Source organism: Salvelinus sp. IW2-2015, linkage group LG16 (genome assembly GCF_002910315.2).
Source record: "Salvelinus sp. IW2-2015 linkage group LG16, ASM291031v2, whole genome shotgun sequence".
NCBI lineage: Eukaryota > Metazoa > Chordata > Actinopteri > Salmoniformes > Salmonidae > Salvelinus > Salvelinus sp. IW2-2015.
This window is the reverse complement of record NC_036856.1, coordinates 14,978,448-14,998,583: the sequence shown is the minus strand read 5'-3', so window position 1 is coordinate 14,998,583 and position 20,136 is coordinate 14,978,448. Positions and strand designations below refer to the sequence as shown.

Genomic DNA, 20,136 nt, shown 5'->3' with positions numbered 1-20,136 from the left:
CTGGGACAGCTGAAGTTGTACCAAAGATGTTTGTGCTCCTTGTTCTATCTGTGGTTCTTTTCATTTGCTCTGTGAAGTGTAGGCATATTGTCTTTATAAGCATATCAATATAATAGCCTATTTACAGTAGAAAATGTTTTGTCTTTGTAACACAAACACACCCATGGATTTTTGTTGTTGTTGATAAATGTATCTACACATAACCCTGATAAGTCAGAATTGTAATAATTATTTTTCGCAAAATGAGTGCACTGGGCCTTTTATTAGTTCTGTATGAGCGGACAAAAATAGCCGTCAGGAGCACGGGGAGAAAATATTCTCTCATACCCCATTCATTGTAGTCATTGTGATCTGTAGAGTTGCTAATTTCTTGAGTTTTTTTTGTGTCAATTAACTCGTGACATTCCTGGATTACTCATCATATTACTAGTCAGATTTAATCAACAAATATGATAGACAGTAGAATTTTTTTTAGGGGTACGAGACTGTCCATATCTGGATGTGTTGGCAAAATCACTACAAGCGGGGAAAGGTTGCCCATTGTCACAGTTCCAAGACCAGTCAGAAACGCCCAGCTAACCCTACGTCAATGATGCCGGTGGATCTGAAAACTGAACTTAGATCTGCGTTAGCAATGATATCCTTTACCACCGCCATCTTACGACAGATATCTCAAACCTATTCAACAAAACAATACATAAGTTTCTTTACAGAGAATTTCTTAGTTACGTGATTGTATTATTAGGAGTTTTGAAGTTGAAGCTGCTGTATTTATGAAGTTTGACAATGATTACGAAAACTAGCATAGTTCAGCTAGCCTGCTAGTTTAGCCAGGGAAAACCGTGGAAAACTAGCTTGGATCTAGAGCATATGTGCGCCAGCTGGGTAATTCAGGAGTCAGATTGTAGTTTTTATGCCCTGATATCAGTAGCTGCCGGTGAAAAGTTTGATTGGAAAATTCAGAGACTGAAACATATAAATCAGATTACTTATATTTAAGGACAGAAAATCGATATACAATCCCGAAATCAGCAGTACTGTCAATAGTAAAACAAAGCTTAAAACGATGTTTGAGTGAACCCTGAATACAGAACATTTGTGGTGAATTCACTTCCAGACACGGTAGACACCTCCTCACCACTCTTCAGAAGCATGTACAGGACAAAAGAGGAAAGGCCCACCCCCCCACTTGTACCATGTCATGAGGATACCTGGACCTCCTATTGAGATGTACCTTTTGTTAAGTAAATCAGGTGAAAGAAGTAGACTGGAGTGCGAAATTTAAACTGTTAGGGATCAGTTGTAAATCCTCAGTCCATAAAACAGCAGAACAATATAGGAGATTTTAACAGATAAAAATATGATAATATTATAATGTAGGCTGAAATATGATTATGAACATGTAGGTGGGCAACTACATTTCAAAACTTTAAGTAGGAGTGGTGCTAGTACAGAAAAGCAATATCACCTCTTCCATATTATCATTGGGTGGTTCCTTACATAATATAACTGTGTTCGCATTTGCTACATTTTGCATAGAGATTCTCCATCAGTGCACATGAAGTGCTCTCTCTAAGTGACAATAAAGGGACAATAAGTCAGCCAGCAGTAGAGGGTGAAATTGGGTACAGTCTGTGTTCACCTGAATATGACACTCCTGCAATGCCTCAGGCTCCAATTTACTCTGTGATTAAACAGCATGGCTTAAGTATAAAATATCTGTGTGAAATGCCTGAAGGTAAAGCAAAAGTTATCTCCTCATTCTCAGCTTCAGAGCTTACTGGGGGGGGGGGGTTCGTGGATGAGCTAAACCCTTGACTCCTGTTCTCTAGACTTTTGAGAGGATCCCTAAGCAGTTTATTGACCAACAGAGTAAGTTGTGAAGCTAAACAGCCAGTGAAGTGGAGCGGCAGCAACAGTGCATAATGAGTTCCACTGAACCGCAGCAGCCATAGCGGCAGTAGCTCTCCCTTACACACACATTTACTCGCATGCTCCCGTAGTGAAAGAGCACACCGCCACCAGTCCAGGCTTTCACTGTGGCAGAGCTCCATCCTCCCCTAGACACAAAGCCCTGTGCCTACTGGGATCCAGGGGCTGGGTCTGGAACAGAGAGAGGAGAGAGACTTCAGTTGCCTTTTTATCTGCAGAGGAAGAGGGAGTTAGTAGATGCTCGATAGATAGGGAGGTAGCGCGGTGGGAGAAGGGGAACGAAGTGATTTGCAGTCAAGCTCAGCTGCTGATGCTACAAGCTGGAGGCTCACTGACTGCTATAGGAAGCTGGAGTAGCAACATCACAGTACAGCACACACACACTCTCCGGACGGACAGACCGCGGAACCAGAGACGCACAGACATATACACGCTGAGTGAGGAACAGGTTTGCGAATGTGGATGGACCACCAGTCAAGTTCCAGTCCTGGGTAAGCCAACTTCCTCTGATACACAAGCCACACACACACAGGCATGCACCCAGTATAGACACCGAACAGAGAGAACTAAGAATGGGTACTCCGACACTGACACTCACCTGTAATTGACTGAAGGCATAAAAGCATTATTTAATTAGGTTCTCAAACCACAGATTAGGTCATAGATACGTGAATGGATACTGTCTCTTCATCCTGTTTTGACTCCCTGGCTTGTGGACTTTTGTGCGGTTTCCTATCACATCAGTGTCATCCCAACCCTTCTGTTATTTCTCTCAGAGGCTCTGTTTGTTGTTTCTACATCAGCCTCAGGTCAAATTAGGTTTGGGGGTTATGGAGTCATAACAGATAATCAAATCCAATTTTATTGGTCACATACACATATTTAGCAGATGTTATTGCGGGTGTAGAGAAATGCTTGTGTTCCTAGCTCCAGCAGTGGAGTAGTATCTAACAATTCACAACAATACACACAAATATAAAAGGATGGAATTAAGAAATATATAAATATTAGATTGAGCAATGTCGGAGTGGCATTGCCTAGAATACAGTAGAATAGAATACAGTATATACATATGAGATGAGAAAAGCAGTATGTGAACATTATGAAAGGGACTAGTGTTCCATTATTAAAGTAGCTAGTGATTCCAAGTCTATGTGTATAGGGCAGCAGCCTCTAAGGTGCAAGGTTGAGTAACTGGGTGGAAGCCGGCTAGTGATAGCAATAGATTGTCTAGCTCCTTTGAAAACAGACATCCGATCGTGTTTTCTCTGTAGGTGGGTATTCTCTCCTTGTCCCTAAAACGTGTCTTCTTTGTTTGCTTCCTCCGTGCCGCCCTGCTCGGCCTGTGTCTTTGCTCATCCTCACACAATTAGATCTTAATTACCAGGACATGGGGCTGAGAGAAGGTTGCACCCCAGGATCGATCCTGCAGGCGTATCACGGTGAGGGGGACGTGTTGTCTGACTCCCTGTCCTGCCACAGTCAGACTGACTGGCTTAGTGGGACTGACTGACTGTGGATCTCCTCTAGGGCTTCCAGCCTCCCTAGACACGCAGACCGAGAGAGAGAGACAGGCAGGCAGACAGACACACAAGCGAAACAATAACTGCTGGTGGAACTCAGTTCAGTTCTCCTATCCAATTCGCCTGCCTATATGCCTGGAGTTATTTCTGATGATGCCTGTCTTTATTGGTTTTCCTGATGTTTTAAACGTGAGAGATAAGATGAGATGAGATTATACTTGGTCTATTATGGGATATTGGATGGGATATTGGATGGGATATTGGTTCTTCAGAAACAGAAGGGCACCGGTAGCTATTGGACTTATACAGCTCAGTCAATTGTGTTTAACAGCACCTAGCCACAGTATAACCCTGTCCATCCATAACTAAATGTCCTAATGAATGTTTATGGCAATCAGAATGCATCAGAGTGCAATGTATCCATTATGCCTACGGCCCTTTGCCATCTCCTGCTGTTGCATATAAAGCTGTCCACTGTGCTCAAATGTGACATTACATCTCCTCAACACTGGCAGTGCCGAGCTTCATTGTGTTCCATCATGGCTTTACGAGGCCAGTAAAACCCATGCATCCCCTGTCATCAGGCTTAGTGCACTGCTACTATCACAGTCTGCCGTAGAGAATGAGGGAACAAGTAGAGGTGTGGTGGAGGACAACCCAGGGGCTACTAGTGGCATGTCAGTGGCCACAGTGAAAATGTCCAGCTGGACAGTTCACTCTTGAAATATACCTCCCACTCACTCAGTTGCATAATGAATGTTCAGAATGACCTGTCCTTGCCAAACTGCAGCGCTGTCCCTTGGCAACATCAATCGTACCTTAAGAACATCAAACCTGGATCACAGCTTATAGAAGTAATTGAAGAGACAGATTGACAACATTGAAAAGAGCCTGTCTTACACGTTTGTGTGAGGGCTTTCATTTACTACATTGCCTTGTTATGAAGGTGTAATACGTACAATAGAGGTATAGTGATTGGAATTAGCACCATTATGTAACTTGATTCAGTATTGTACTATGATGTCTACCTGCTGGTGACCAAAGCTAATAAGTAAGATTATTCTGCAATAATAGGCAATATTCCTCAGTTCAATCAGAGGTGGACCTATCATCAATCCTATCATCATATCACARCTATCCAATTGTTTCCCCGGTCCCCTTGTTGAGCGGAGCCCTTGAACCCGCCATGTAGTTACATTTGGCATCTGAGCTAATGAGTTTGCCTGTATCCCCTTTGTAGCACCCAGAGCATCTGCCAGTGCAGATACTGAAATAGCAGGGCAGAACAGAGGAGAGGCGGAAACAGGGATTTGTATGACTTTGTATGTCTTTTGGGTTTCGGCATGAAACAGAATGAACAAGTCATGTCTATACAAGGGTGCTGAGAGAGAACACTCTCATTAGTAGCGGTATGTGTGCTGTAGCTGGTTATCATTTCTATATGCTATTTCTGTAGCATGGTCAATGTGATCTGCCACAGCCTGGAATCTATTGAGGAGTGAACAAGTCATTTTGTTCAGGTTTTTAGTTGTTGGTTTTCCATCACATTTCATATCAATTATTGATCAWCAATATATTTGCTATCGTTTTTCTAAAAGGCACTCAAGTATTTTTTCACATCGTCCACTTCCCAAACAGCCCTATAAAACACTTAGATCCTGTTATTTTCAGAAGGTCAACAAAATGGCAGAAGATAGAGGTATGAGGCTTGCAGTTAAAAACATGAACCTTTAGGTGTAACTGAGTGTGGCCGCAGAGCCGCTAAATCACCTAGTGGGCAGTTTTACGAGGAGGGGGCTGTGAGTTTATATACTTGTCAGTCTCCACCTCATTTGATTTTATGTATTTTCTGGGCCTGGCAGCTCCACTTGAAATAGTGTGACTTTCTGGCCATAAAACAGATCTCTCTCCAGTATGGTACATGAGTGGGTTGTGAGGGCAGCAAGGTGAGTTATACAGGCTCTATACTACAGTAGCTGTATCACTCATAGGCCATAGCCTCTCTGGCATTCCTGTTTTATCACACCTATTTGCTTGGGCCTTTGGGGACGATGGTTCAGGTTCCTCTCTCTCTCTGTGTGGACCTATTGTTTGGGTCAGCTCTTTAATTATGTAATTAGATTAATAATCATGTAGTCATCAAACAAGCCACAAGCTGGTTGTACCAATGTGCCATAATGTGATTGATGTGAGTCCACATGGTGTTTGATTACCCCGCCCAGGGTCTGCCCACCACTTGCCAGCAGGTGGCTTTAATTTGATTGATTTATAAGTGTTTGCCCAAAATAGCTGTTATATTGTATAAATGTTCCCACACACAGCCCCGACCCTGGCTATAAGTCATAATAGAACCCTATTGTCTTGTGTAACCAGCCTTAAACCGATTGCTGCTCTGTGCAAATGGGAGTATTTAACATTAGATTGATCAATCGYTTTTCACATGGAGCATTTAACGCACGTTAGTTAGTAGTTTACAGGGCTGACTGAGCTTGGAACTGGCAACGTTCAGCAGGGGAGTGAGTGACAGGTGAAGATGGGTGATCAGTCACATTGTACTGGAGCTCAGTCATCCACCCGCACTCTCCTCAATCAGCCTCTCTGTCTATTGCAGGGGATCATGGTATCAGTTCAGAAGCATGCTATATTTTAGCTGTTCAGCATGAAATAATAATGTGTCAGTTCATCAAATCATCAGCAGCAGAAGGAGAGCAGAGCAGAGCAGACACTGCTATCCAGCAGCAGGGTGTCGGGTAAATTATATTTGATTTCTGAGAGCTGTGGCAAAGTGTGGCAGCGAGGGGAGCTAATGATGAAAACTGTAAACCCAGTTGTTTCCTTCATTATGCAGGGTTAATGTGTATGTGATGTGAYGAGCCGAAGGCAAGAGGAAGAGAAGAAAGGCCTCCTCCTCCTCTCCCAAAGCATCCCAGGATTTGGAGTGTATTTTTAGGTCATTTGCTACTCTTTAAAAAAAAAACATTTGCAGAGGAAGGGACCTATTCCATTTTTATCTGGATGTTTGGAACGAAGATATTGAATGTCTGTACATGTTGGTGACAGTTGATGGTGAGATCTTTCAGCTTCACTGTCAGAGCAAGTTTGATCAGAAATACAGTGATGAGAATCCAGGCTTTGAACTACTTGAAAGATATGGTTAGGATTTTTCTTTGTATTGAGGCCTGCAATGGAATCTATGAAATGCTGTGCACACACTGCATATTTCTGTCAACTCACATGAGAATTTGAGTTCACTGGCTGCTTATACATTAGCTTTATTGTCATTTAGCACACTCTTATCCAGAGCAATTTATAGGAGCAAATAGTTTTAAGTGCCTTGCTCAAGGGCACATGGGCATATTTTTCATCTAACCGGCTCGGGGATATTCGAACCAGCAACCTTTAGATCCCTGGCCCAACACCCTTAACTGCTAGCTTAACTGCCGTATACAGACAGAGTGAGGGGAATACTTTGTTGGTGAGTGTGTGTGTATGTGTCGCCTCTCTCAGAGCTTTTTCGAGCAGGGCTGAAGAACATTTGGTTTGCATTGTGGGTGTGTTTCTGGATGGCATTCACTGTTCTCTCTATTTGACAGGCATACTCATCTCTCTGCACTGGGTTGCTACAGTTTAAGAGGACGGTACGCCTTTGGTTCATGAATTCATCATGGGAGTTAAAATGGATGCAACAGCATCGATGCCTCTCCACTCCAGCATGTATTTGGCTGAAATGAATTATTCAGCTTTCTTAGAAATGAATACACAACCATCACAGATTCACAGATTGGCCAGTTGTATGGCAGTAAACTGTCAGAACCGATCTCCCTCTCCAATCCTCTATCTAGCATGTCTTCCCTGCCCCTCTCCCTGTCTCATCGCTCGCTCTCATCTCAGACCAATCAATCTCTCATACTTCAGATGAGGAGCGGCCTTTCTTCCTTCATGGTGTGGTGAAGGCTGATTGGTGGATGTGTCTGGGTTAACATTGTCTAAGGGGCCTATTATCTGTGTGTCGGCACGGAGTTTGTTGTTTGTTTGTGTGCTTGGCTGTGCTGTTTCTTTGAGACTAACTGCCTGCATGCGTTTATACAGCATGCTGTTTTATCCCAGCTCCAGTGAAGCCAGTGAGTTCCTGTGTGGTGTCAGAAGAGATCTGCGTTTGATGTGCAGCACCCAATTACCCAGGGACCTCATTGTACAGAGCAGACCATGGCATGCTGCCTACCCAAGCCTGTGGGAAGCTATGAAGTGAATATGGGACCTTTATGTTAGCATCTGCCCAAATCCAGGGTCAGTAAAATTACAATTAATTCTGATTTCAATTGACAGGTTTAGTGTGACTCAATATTGTTGATTATCATGACGCTAGACATGCTACAGACTGTCGCCATTGTAATTTGAGACTCAATTGTTGGCCTTTTGGTGGCATTTTCTATAAGGCAAATAATCAATAAGTCATGATCTATATTGTAGATTCAAATGACATGTGATTGTAAAAACGTATGATACATCTCACATAGTATTATTCCTGTTGGGAGGCCGGCCCAGCTTGCAGGGGTAGGAATCACATACTGGGAGAGAGAGCAAGCAGCTGAGTCCTCCTTCCCCTCCTCTTAAGTCCCTCTCTCCTTCCCTTTCTCCCATAAGCTCTAAAAAAGAGCAGCTGAGTCCCCTGCTATCTTTCCCTCCTCTCCAATCCTTCCACATTCCTCCCCTCTCTTTTTTCATTCTAAGCTTTCATCAGGGAGAACTCAGAACCTCTGCCATTTGCACGGTTCAGTGTGAACTGACTTTAGCAAGGCCACTGCACAGTGGGGTAGGATTTATTTAACGCTGAGATTTACACCGGAGAGACAGGAGAGAGCACCTGTCAAATACCCATCCAATCACACACGTCTGCACTCTCCGCAGCGCCTCAACTTCGGCAAAACCCTTTTTTCTGCTCTCTCTTCTTCCCTGGTTCTGTCAAATTGTATAATCCCTCATCACCTTCCCTTAAACCCTCTCTCTCCTCTACTCTGTTTCTTGTGATTAGTTTTTTTTTTCAAATTCTTTCCTTCGCCAGGAAATAATGTTTTTTTCACTTCCTCTTCATCAATTTGTAATTTCTGCCATATCATCCTGCAGACCTCTCTTTATCCTTAACTGTAATTTAAATTATTCTCCCCTGCTTTTGACTTTCCTTCATCAACTGTTTACTCTTCATGGTCACTCGGTCTCTCCACACCTCTATTTTCTTCCCTCTCTCTCCCTCTGTAACAAGAGGCTGTATCAGATCGTGTTAGATTGATTTCTCTGTGCACATGGCTCTGTAGTTTGTCCCGAAAAAAGTTTCTCCCAAGTGTATGTGACGCCTACTCCCGTTGTCTGCTACACTGACTCTGAAGTTATGGCTAGCCCCAAGTCGTTATAGTTTTTTATTGTGCTTTATGCCATTTGCCTCATGACTCCTGCGTGCTTTGTTGACTATGAACTTGCTTGTTTACCCAACTGTGGGACAGACTATGTTCGTTCCCACACTCGGAACTCTATTGGTTACACGGACTCTTGTCTCCCATCCTATTCTAACCACCTCTCGCCGGTTTTGTATTCATGTTACCTGATGAAATCGCTGTACAATATGATCTTGTTGCCACCTAATGCACATTCAGATGAGGACAGCTCTCCCTGTCCTCTGCCGTGCCCTGATTGTAATTCTGCTGCTGATATCTAGAAATGTGCATGTACACCCTGGCCCATCTACTGTTGCTAGCCCCAATTCTGACTCTGATATCTGCTTTACTGGTTTATGCCCTCATAAAAGCCTTGGTTTTCTGCACGTTAACACTAGAAGCTTATTACCTAAAATGGATCAATTGAAAGCTTGGGTTCACAGCTCCAATCCAGATGTGTTGGTCATTACTGAGACGTGGTTAAGAAAGAGTGTTTTGAACACTGATGTTAGCCTTTATGGTTTTAACCTTTTTCGGCTAGACAGATGTTCCAAAGGTGGTGGAGTGACAATCTTTACCAAGGAACACCTTCAGTGCTCGGTTGCTAGGTGTCCTAAACTGGGACATGCTTAAACCATCTGACCAAGTCCTAAAGCAATGGGACTCCCTAAATCTTTCTCAGATTATTACCAATCCCACAAGGTATGACTCCAAACACCCAGAAAAGGCTACTCTCCTTAATGTTATCCTCACAAATAATCCTGATAGATATCAGTCAGGTGTTTTCTGTAATGACCTTAGGGATCACTGTTTTACAGCCTATGTTTGTAATGGCTGCTCAGTGAAACGACCTGCCCTGATTCATAGACGCTTGCTAAAACACTTGAATGAGCAAGCCTTCCTTCATGTTGAAGATGCTTGGACCTTCTTTTGAACTATTTTCAGTGGTATTGATAACAAACATGCCCCCATAAAGAAAATTAGAATTAAAAACCGGTTCAGCCCCTGGTTCGACCCTGATCTGACAGAGTTACTCCACCTCAAGAATTCCATTTGGCAAAAGGCTCGGCATACTCAGCCTGACTGGCTCTCGTTCAGGCAAATGAGAAATATGTGTACTCAGGCTATGCGGAAGGTCAAAGTTAGTTACTTTAAGGAACAGTTCTCTCTCTGGGTCTAATCCCAAGAAGTTCTGGAAAATGGTTAAAGACCTGGAGAATAAACCCTCCTCCTCACAGCTGCCCATGTCCTTTAATGTTGATGATGTGGTTGTTACTGACAAGGAGCACATGGCTGAGCTCTTTAATCACCACTTCATTAAGTCAGAATTCCTATTTGACTCAGCCATGCCTCCTTGTCCGTCCAACATTTTCTTATCTCCCACCCCTTCTAATACGACTAGCCCTGATGCTCCTCCCTCTTTCCCCCCCCCGCCCCGCTACAAAGTTTCTCCGTGCAGGCGGTCACTGAGTCAGAGGTACTAAAGGAGCTCTTTAAACCTGACCACAAAAACAATCTGGGTCAGATGGTTTAGACCCTTTCTTCTTTAAGGTTGCTGCCCCTATCATCACCAAGCCTATCTCTGACCTTTTTGACCTGTCTCTCCTCTCTGGGGAGGTTCCCATTGCTTGGAGGGCAGTCCCGGTGCATCTTTTATTTAAAGCTGATTCTAACTGTTAAAGGCCAATTTCTATTTTGCCCTGTTTATCAAAAGTGTTGGAAAACTTGTCAATAATCGGCTACACGTGCCTCTCCCTAATGTCAATATGTCTTGTCTATTGCTGTTTTGGTTTTAATTTTTGTCTTATTTCACTGTAGAGCCTCCAGCCCTGCTAAATATGCCTTAGCTAGCCCTTTTGTTCCACCCCCACACATTCGGTGACCGCACCTGGCTTAAATGGTGCCTCGAGAGACAAAACCTCTCTCATCGTCACTCAATGCCTAGGCTTACCTCCACTGTACTCACATCCTACCTTACCCTTGCCTGTACATTATGCCTTGAATCTATTCTTCCGCGCCCAGAAACCTGCTCATTTTACTTTCTGTTCCGAACGCACTAGACAACCAGTTATTTTAGCCTTTAGCCGTATTCTTATCCTACTCCTCCTCTGTTCCTCTGGTGATCTAGAGGTTAACCCAGGCCCTGCAGCCCCCAGTATCACTCCCATTCCCCAGGCACTCTCATTTGATGCATGTTAACATTAGAAGCCTCCTCCCTAAATGTATTTTATTCACTGCTTTAGCACACCAACCCGGATGTCCTAGCCATGTCTGAATCCTAGCTTAGGAAGGCCACCAAAAATCCTATAAATATCTATAACATTTTTTGACAAGATAGAACTGTCAAAGGGGGCGGAGTTGCAATCTACTGCAGAGATAGCCTGCAGAGTTCTGTCATACTATCCAGGTCTGTGCCCAAACAATTCGAGCTTCTACTTTTAAAAATCCATCTTTCCAGAAACAAGTCTCTGACCGTTGCTGCTTGTTATAGACCCCCTTCAGCCGCCAGTTGTGCCCTGGACACCATATGTGAATTGATCGCCCCCCATCTATCTTCAGAGTTTGTACTGTTAGGTGACCTAAACTGGGACATGCTTAACACCCCGGCCGTTCTAACAATCTAACCTAGATGCCCTCAATCTCACACAAATTATCAAGGAACCTACCAGGTTACAACCCTAAATCCGTAACCATTTGGGCACCCTCTTAGATATCATCCTGACCAACTTTCCCTCTAAATACACCTCTGCTGTCTTCAACCAGGAATATCAGCGATCACTGCCGCATTGTCTGCGTACGTAATGGGTCTGCGGTCAACCGACACCCCTCACCACTTTCAAACGCTCCCTAAAACACTTCAGCGAGCAGGCCTTTCTAATCGACCTGGTCCGGTATCCTGGAAGGATATTGACCTCATCCTGTCAGTAGAGGATGCCTGTTTTGCTCTTCAAAATGCTTTCCTCTCCATCTTAAATAAGCATGCCCCATTCAAAAAATGTAGAACTAAGAACAGATATAGCCCTTGGTTCACCCAGACTTGATGCCCTTGACCAGCAAAAAAAAACATCCTGTGGCGTTCTGCATTAGCATGAGATAGCCCCTGCGATATGCAACTGTTCAGGGAAGTCAGGAACCAATATACTTAGTCAGTTAGGAAAGCTAAGGCTAGCTTTTTCAAACAGATATTTGCTTTCTGTAGCACTATTCCAAATGCACTGAGGATAGGAAACACTGTCACCACCGATAAATCTACGAATAATCGATCATTTCAATAAGCATTTTTCCACGGCTGGCCATGCTTTCCACCTGGCTACCCTACCCCGGGCCAACATCTCAGCACCCCTGCAGCAACCCCCCCCCCCCCGCTTCTCCTTCACCCCAAAATCCAGACAGCTGATGTTCTGAAAGAGCTGCAAAATCTCGATCCCTACAAATCAGCTGGGCTAGACAATCTGACCTCTCTTTCTAAAATGATCCTCCGAAATTGTTGCAACCCCTATTACTAGCCTATTCAACCTCTATTTTCTATCGGTCTGAGATCCCCAAAGATTGGAAAGCTGCCGCGGTCATCCCCCTCTTCAAATGGGGAGACACTCTAGACCCAAACTGTTATAGACCTATATCCATCCTGACCTGCCTTTCTAAAATCTTCGAAAGCCAAGTTAATAAACAGATCACCGACCATTTCAAATCCCACCGTACCTTCTCCACTATGCAATCTGGTTTCCGAGCTGGTCATGGGTGCACCTCAGCCACGCTCAAGATCCTAAATTATATCATAACCGCCGTCGATAAAAGACAGTACTGTGCAGCCATCTTCATCGACCTGGCCAAGGCTTTTGACTCTGTCAATAACTGCATTCTTATCGGCAGACTCAATAGCCTTGGCTTCTCAAATGACTGCCTCGCCTGGTTCACCAACTACTTCTCAGAGTTCAGTGTGTCAAATCGGAGGGCCTGTTGTCCAGACCTCTGGCAATCTCTATGGGAGTGCCACAGGGTTCAATTCTCGGGCCGACTCTTTTCTCTGTATATATCAATGATGTCGCTCTTGCTGCCGGTGATTTTCTGATCCACCTCTACGCAGACGACACCATTCTGTATACATCTGGCCCTTCTTTGGACACTGTGCAAACAAACCTCAAAACGAGCTTCAACGCCATACAACACTCCTTCCGTGGCCTCCAACTGCTTTTAAATGCTAGTAAAACTAAGTGCATGCTCTTCAACCGATTGCTGCCCGCACCCTCCCACCCGACTAGCATCACTAGTCTGGACGGTTCTGACCTAGAATATGTGGACAACTACAAATACCTAGGTGCCTGGTTAGACTGTAAACTCTCCTTCTAGACTCACATTAAGCATCTCCAATCCAAAATTAAATCTAGAATCGGCTTCCTATTTCGCAACAAAGCCTCCTTCCCTCATGCTGCCAAACATACCCTTGTAAAACTGACTATCCTACCGATCCTTGACTTCGGCGATGTCATTTACAAAATAGCCCCCAACACTCTACTCAGAGCATGCGCTCCAGCAGGTATATTTCACTGGTTATCCCCAAAACCAACACTTCCTTTGGCCCCCTTTCCTTCCAGTTCTCTGCTCCCAATGACTGGAACGAATTGCAAAAATCACTGAAGCTGGAGTCTTATATCTCCCTCTCTAACTTTAAGCATCAGCTGTTAGAGCAGCTTACTGATCACTGTACCTGTACACAGCCAATCTGTAAATAGCACACCCAACTACCTCATCCCCATATTATTACTTACCCTCTTGCTCTTTTGCACCCCAGTATCTCTACTTGCACATCATCATCTGCACATCTATCACTTCAGTGTTAATGCGAAATTGTAATTATATTCGTCTCTATGGCCTATTTATTGCCTACCTCCCTACTCTTCTACATTTGCACACACTGAACATAGATTTTTCTATTTTTCTATTGTGTTATTGACTGTACGTTTGCTTATGTGTAACTCTGTGTTGTTGTTTTTGACACCCTGCTTTGCTTAATCTTTGCCAGGTCGCAGTTGTAAATGAGAACTTGTTCTCAACTGCCTACCTGGTTAAATGTGCTTTACCTCATTCATATATCTTTATGTACATATTCTTTATCCCTTTACACTTGTGTGTATAAGGTAGTAGTTGTGGAATTGCTAGGTTAGATTACTTGTTGGTTATTACTGCATTGTCGGAACTAGAAGCACAAGCATTTCGCTACACTCGCATTAACATCTGCTAACCATGTGTATGTGACAAATAAAATTTGATTTGATTTAAATAAAGGTGAAATAAATAAATAAATTTAAATTTAAATAATCAACTGACTGGCTTTCTTGATGTCTATAGTATTCTCTCTGGTATGCAATCTGGTTTCCGCTCAGGTTATGGATGTGTCACTGCAAGGTCCTAAGTGATTGTCACCATTGCCCTTGATTCTAAACTATGTTGTGCTGCTATTTTTATTGACTTGGCCAAAGCTTTTGATATGGTAGACCATTTCATTCTTGTGGGCCAGCTAAGGAGTATTGGTGTCTCTGAGGGGTCTTTGGCCTGGTTTGATAATTAACTCTCTCAAAGATTGCAGTGTATACAGTAAGAACATCTGCTTTCTCAGCCACTGCCTGTCACCAAGGGAGTACCCCAAGGCTCAATCCTAGGCCCCACACTCTTCTCAATTTACATCAACAACATAGCTCAGGCAGTAGGAAGCTCTCTCATCCATTTATATGCAGATGATAGTCTTATACTCAGCTGGCCCCTCCCCGGATGTTGTGTTAAATGCTCTACAACAAAGCTTTGTTCGTGTCCAACAAGCTTTCTCTGCCCTTAACCTTATCCTGAACACCTCATAAACAAAGGTAATGTGGTTTGGTAAGAAGAATGCCCCTCCTCCCACAGGTGTGATTACTACCTCTGAGGGTTTAGAGCTTGAGGTAGTCAACTCATACTAGTACTTGGGAGTATGGCTAGACGGTACACTGTCCTTCTCTCAGCACATATCAAAGCTGCAGGCTAAGGTTAAATCTGGAGTTGGTTTCCTCCATCGTTAATCGCTACTCTTTCACCCCAGCTGCCAAACTAACCCTGATTCAGATGACCATCCTACCAATACTAGATTACGGAGACGTAATTTATAGATCGGCAGGGGAAGGTGCTCTTGAGCGGCTAGATGTGCTTTACTATTCGGCCATCAGGCTTGCCACAAACGCACTTATAGGACACACCACTGCACTCTATACTCCTCTGTAAACTGGTCATCTCTTAGGCCTCACTCCCCCCTATCGGAGATACCTACTGCAGCCCTCATTCTCCACATACAACACCCGCCAGTCACATTTTGTTAAAGGTCCCCAAAGCGCACACATCCCTGGGTCTCTGTTCTTTTCAGTTCGCTGCAGCTAGCGACTGGAACGAGCTGCAAAAAACACTCACACTGGACAGTTTTATCTCCATCTCTTCATTCAAAGACTCAATCATGGACACTCTTACTGACAGTTGTGGCTGCTTCACGTGATGTATTGTTGTCTCTACCTTCTTGCCCTTTGAGCTGTTGTATGTGCCCAATAATGTTTGTACCATGTTTTGTGCTGCTGCCATGTTGTGTTGCTACCATGCTGTGTTGTCATGTGTTGCTGCCACGCTATGTTTTTGTCTTAGGTCTCTCTTTATGTAGTGTCGTGGTGTCTCTCTTGTTGTGATGTGTGTTTTGTCCTATATTTAAAAAAAATATTTTTAATCCCGTCCCCGCAGGAAGCCTTTTGCCTTTTGGTAGGCCGTCATTGTAAATAAGAATTTGTTCTTCAGTGACTTGCCTAGTTAAATAAATAAAATACTTCATTTTGAATTCAAGCCCTTTTACCAGATGGGTTCTCCTCTGGGATATCCTCTCCCCTCGTTTGTGTATTTGGCTAAGAATGTTATAGATACAGTGCAATGGGGTAGTAATTATCTGTAGATGTATTACCAGTTCATTATCTATGATGTGATGAGACATTTTCCTCCCTATGCGCCGTGAAAAAGATTGCCAATGTTTTCTGTGGCTCTTAATTGCATTAGCAATTAGTGTAATTAGCGTAATCTTGCCAAATAGCATTGGCATGAAAACCTCATTATTTGGCTTTATCAAGAAATAGACATTATTAACACTCAGAGAATAGCTCACTAAACAAACAAATTACCCAAAAACATTACCTCATAGCAAAATATAACATCAATGCTGGTCTGTGAAGTGGACCCTCTTCTTCATTTTATGGTGAACAAACAAAAAGCAAAATACAATTTTTATTACAACTGTATGACAATAATTGCCTGTTGGACTGGACGTGTCAAACTTTATTGGTCACATACACGTGTTTAGCAGATGTTTTGCGGGTGTAGCGAAATTGTTGTGTTTCTAGCTCCAACAGTGTAGTAAAATGATCAATTTCACAACAATACACACAATACACACAAATCTAAGTAGAATTAAGAATGTATAAATATATGGACGAGCAATGTCAGAGCGGCAGTCCAAACGTGCCCTCAGCTCCACCCAGTTCAAACAGTTTACATCACACACCTATCTCCCCGCAGACTAGGCTCACAGTGCTACATGTCTCTTGTGATTGGGTCAGGTGAGTTCCCTCCCCGAGGGATACATTTTTTTGCCTCCAACTTAATTCTCCCAAACGGTCCTGTCACTAAAACCTTGCGGTGGAGGCTGCAGACAGCATAGCAGGGAAACAATTTGGGATGTTTAACCTTTTGTTCCGGTGTTTAGACAGCTTTCTGTGTGGTACCAATTTCCTAGAGAGCCTGCGAGGCTACCAGCTGTACCCAACAGCCGTCTGTCTTGGAAGCGGTGAGATTACCAGGGGTGTAGGAGGCAGAGTGGGCTGGGCAGCCAGAACACCACAAGATTAGACAGAGTACACTGAAGTAAACCAGGCAAACATGCCCAGGCTGAAATATGGACAACACAGTCCTATGTTCTATCACAATAACAGTATATGATAATCCTTCTCAGTATGCCTCAGATTTGTGTGTCAATTTTTATATTTGGTCAGTAGTAGTAGTTGTTATTGTCTGAACGGCACTATTTAAAAAAAAAAATGTTTCTATGTATCACATTTTTATCTGAAGAGCAAAGACAAAGCTAAAAAAAGATGTTGTACGTCCATAAAATCCTCAATGAGGAATCATTGTTGTGCAACAGAATAACAAACAAAAATCTAATATATACTAAAATAGCCTTCTGTATCTCATGCTGTTGCCCTGTCATGCTGTTAACAAGCATTAGGCTACTGCATGAGGGGAATCAGGTGACCTATTCTGCTTTGCTTTTTGAGCCTTACTGCACCAGCAGCTTGTGAGAGACCTTTTCAGGTGGCTGAGGGCTGGAGTATCGGGTGTTCTCTATGTTGTTGGTGATGAGAGCCCAGGGTTAGCCCTAGTCTTAAAGCCACTCTGGTACAGTGGTGACCCCTGGGGCCCCCTGTGGCCATGTCCACCTCCTGTTGGCCTCTACTCCCGCTCTCCCGTCCCTACTATTGCCCTTTACTCCTCCACTCTGCACTTCTGCTACCTTCTACCCCTTCCTCCTTCTCTCCCCCTCCTCACCTAAGGTCAGGGCTGCAGGTGGCCAGTCTGCTGCAGGACCACTGTGTCCCACAAACCACTCAAGCCTAATTCATTAGGTCCTAATCTATGGATTTCACATGACTGGGAATACAGATATGTATCTGTTGGTCACAGATACCTTAATAAAAAAGTAGGGGCGTAGATCAGAAAACCAGTCAGTTTGACCACCATTTGCCTCATGCAGCCCGAGACATCTCCTTCACATAGAGTTGATCAGGCTGTTGATTGTGCCCTGTGGAAGGTTCAATGGCTGTGCGACGTTTCTGGATATTGGKAGGAACTGGAACAGTCGGTTATGACGCCGAACTGCAGTCAGGTCAACAGCCTGGTGAGAACGACGAGCACACAAATGAGCTTCCCTAAGACGGTTTCTGACAGTTTGTGCAGAAATTATTCAGTTGTGCAAACCCACAGTTTCATCAGCTGTCTGGGTGGCTTTTCTCAAACGATCCCGCAAATGAAGAAGCCAGATGTGGAGGTCCTGAGCTGGCGTGGTTACAGGTGGTCTGTAGTTGTGAGGCCGGTTGGACGAACTGCCAAATTCTCTAAAACTAAGTTGGGGGCGGCTTAAAGTAGAGAAATTAACATTACATTCTCTGGCAACAGCTCTAGTGGACATTCCTGCCAATTGCACGCAGGTGGTTGGATTATATTGGCAAAGGAGAAATGCTCACTAACAGGGATGTGATCTTTTATTTCATCTCAGGAAATATGGGACCAACACTTTACATGTTGCATTTATATTTTTGTTCAGTGTAATTTGAGTGTCCCGGATTTACGTTTACTATGCTACGTCTAGTCTATGAGACCAGTCTGCTGTGTTAGATAGTCTTCTCCTACACAGCACGGATGGCTGAGCTTGATAAAGCTAATGGATGAGCAGCAGACATATTTCTACACTGTCTTAGCTGTCTCCTTGTCTCATTGTAACTACCTACCTCAGCATTCTCGCTATTCTCACTTCAACATCTAATTGGACCTTCTCTTCTGGAGATGTCATGGCCTATTAAACTTCCCCACTGCTTCTGAGTGATGAATGAGTTTGAATCCATTTGGCCTGGCAAGAGGAAAGGGATTACTTTCAATTTACACACCGCTCCCTCTTGCAGAGCACTTCCTCGAGGAGTTTTGATTTTGAATGCAGTATTGGATGGCCTGAAACACTAGCCTGCCAATCATCATAGACGTTTGAGAAATGTGCATGTAGCTACTAGCTCATGTTACTGACTCTCTGTTTGACTCCTCACCATCTGACTCACAGTTCTCACTTTACTGACAAAAGCTAAAGGAAGAACCATCCGTAACCTTCTCGGATGCTCATTGACTCCTGTAAATTGTGCTTAATTGCCCTGGTTGATTTGCTAGCAGTGAAAGCAATAGACTGAAGGACGGAGAGTCAGAGAAACCCTAATGGAGGTGATGAGAAGGACACAGAACGCCTGTGGGTCCCATCCGGATTACACAGCCTGTTACGTGTCACTGCACTGTCTGTTGCACCAATCAGAGCACAGGAAACACAGAGGGAGTGTTCTGTGGCGTTCTGGGATTCCAGAGACCTTCATTAGCACAACATGGATGTGTTTGCAAATAAAGACTCTTCCTTTGACCCTGTGTTCTTTCTCTGCCTACAGACACTGACCTTTAGAGGGAACAGTCACAGTCACGCTGACTGCACAGGAGATGGAGGCATAGGGAAATACAGTGTGGGTGTATGTGTGTCATAAGGGTGCGTACGAGTGTGAGTGACTGTGCATTTGTGCATGAGTGTGAATGTGAGTGCGAGTGTTGGTGGGACCGATAGTCTGTGAATGTGTGTAATCGAGTGTTAGAGTGGCCTCATATGCCCCATCTCTGCATCTACGCCAAGTGAATCCCACAGGCAATGCCCGACCCGGGTGAAGGGATGGATCTTGACAGGGCAGTGAGGCCAGCCAAGGAAGGGTGAATGCCAAGCAAGATGGCAGACCACACTCACCTTCACTCTGTGGCAGCCACTTCACCATCCTGCCTCCAAGCAATCTATACAGTCCTGCACTGTACAGTGCACTCTGGCCCCCTGATAGAAATCAATTGACAGCCTTATGCAGTTATAAAGCTCCTCTTCTTCATCCTCAATGTCATCATGTCTTTTTCTGGCTAAAGATTTAGCTACCTGGAATAATTAGCAATTATTCTGCCACACGTAATAAGCGATTAAATATATTTTAGTTTATAATTCCTCGACAGGAAATAGAATTAAGGTATTTCAGCGTGGTTGAACGGATGCCATGAATACTTAAACAATCAGCGTGCTTGACAAAAAGCCACTTGCTATGATCATAAAGGGACATGGAGTAATGGATGTTTCAAAGTCATTACATTTGGTACTTGATGAAAGTGCTTTTCAATGACAGAGTACTTTCCAAACATAAGTTCTACTATAACTTAATAGCAATCAGAGGCTACAAGAGAAAATTATATTTTCTCTGCTTTAATACTGCAAGTTTCCCAGACAACCGTACACTATATACAGTTGAAGTCAGAAGTTTACATACACTTAGGTTTGAGACATTAAAATTCGTTTTTCAACCACTCCACAAATTTCTTGTTAACAAACTATAGTTTTGGCAAGCCGGTTAGGACATCTACTT

General features: G+C 43.7%; 1 protein-coding gene across 1 annotated transcript in view; it reads left to right on the top strand.

Moving 5' to 3' along the window:
- The first annotated feature begins 1,907 nt into the window (after positions 1-1,907).
- The window catches only part of LOC111975396 (leucine-rich repeat and immunoglobulin-like domain-containing nogo receptor-interacting protein 3), a 34,333-nt gene continuing 16,104 nt past the window's right edge, over positions 1,908-20,136 (top strand). Inside the window, exon 1 of the mRNA XM_024003666.2 lies at positions 1,908-2,423. The gene's annotated coding sequence lies outside the window, so the exon portion shown is untranslated. The remainder of the gene's footprint in view (positions 2,424-20,136) is intronic.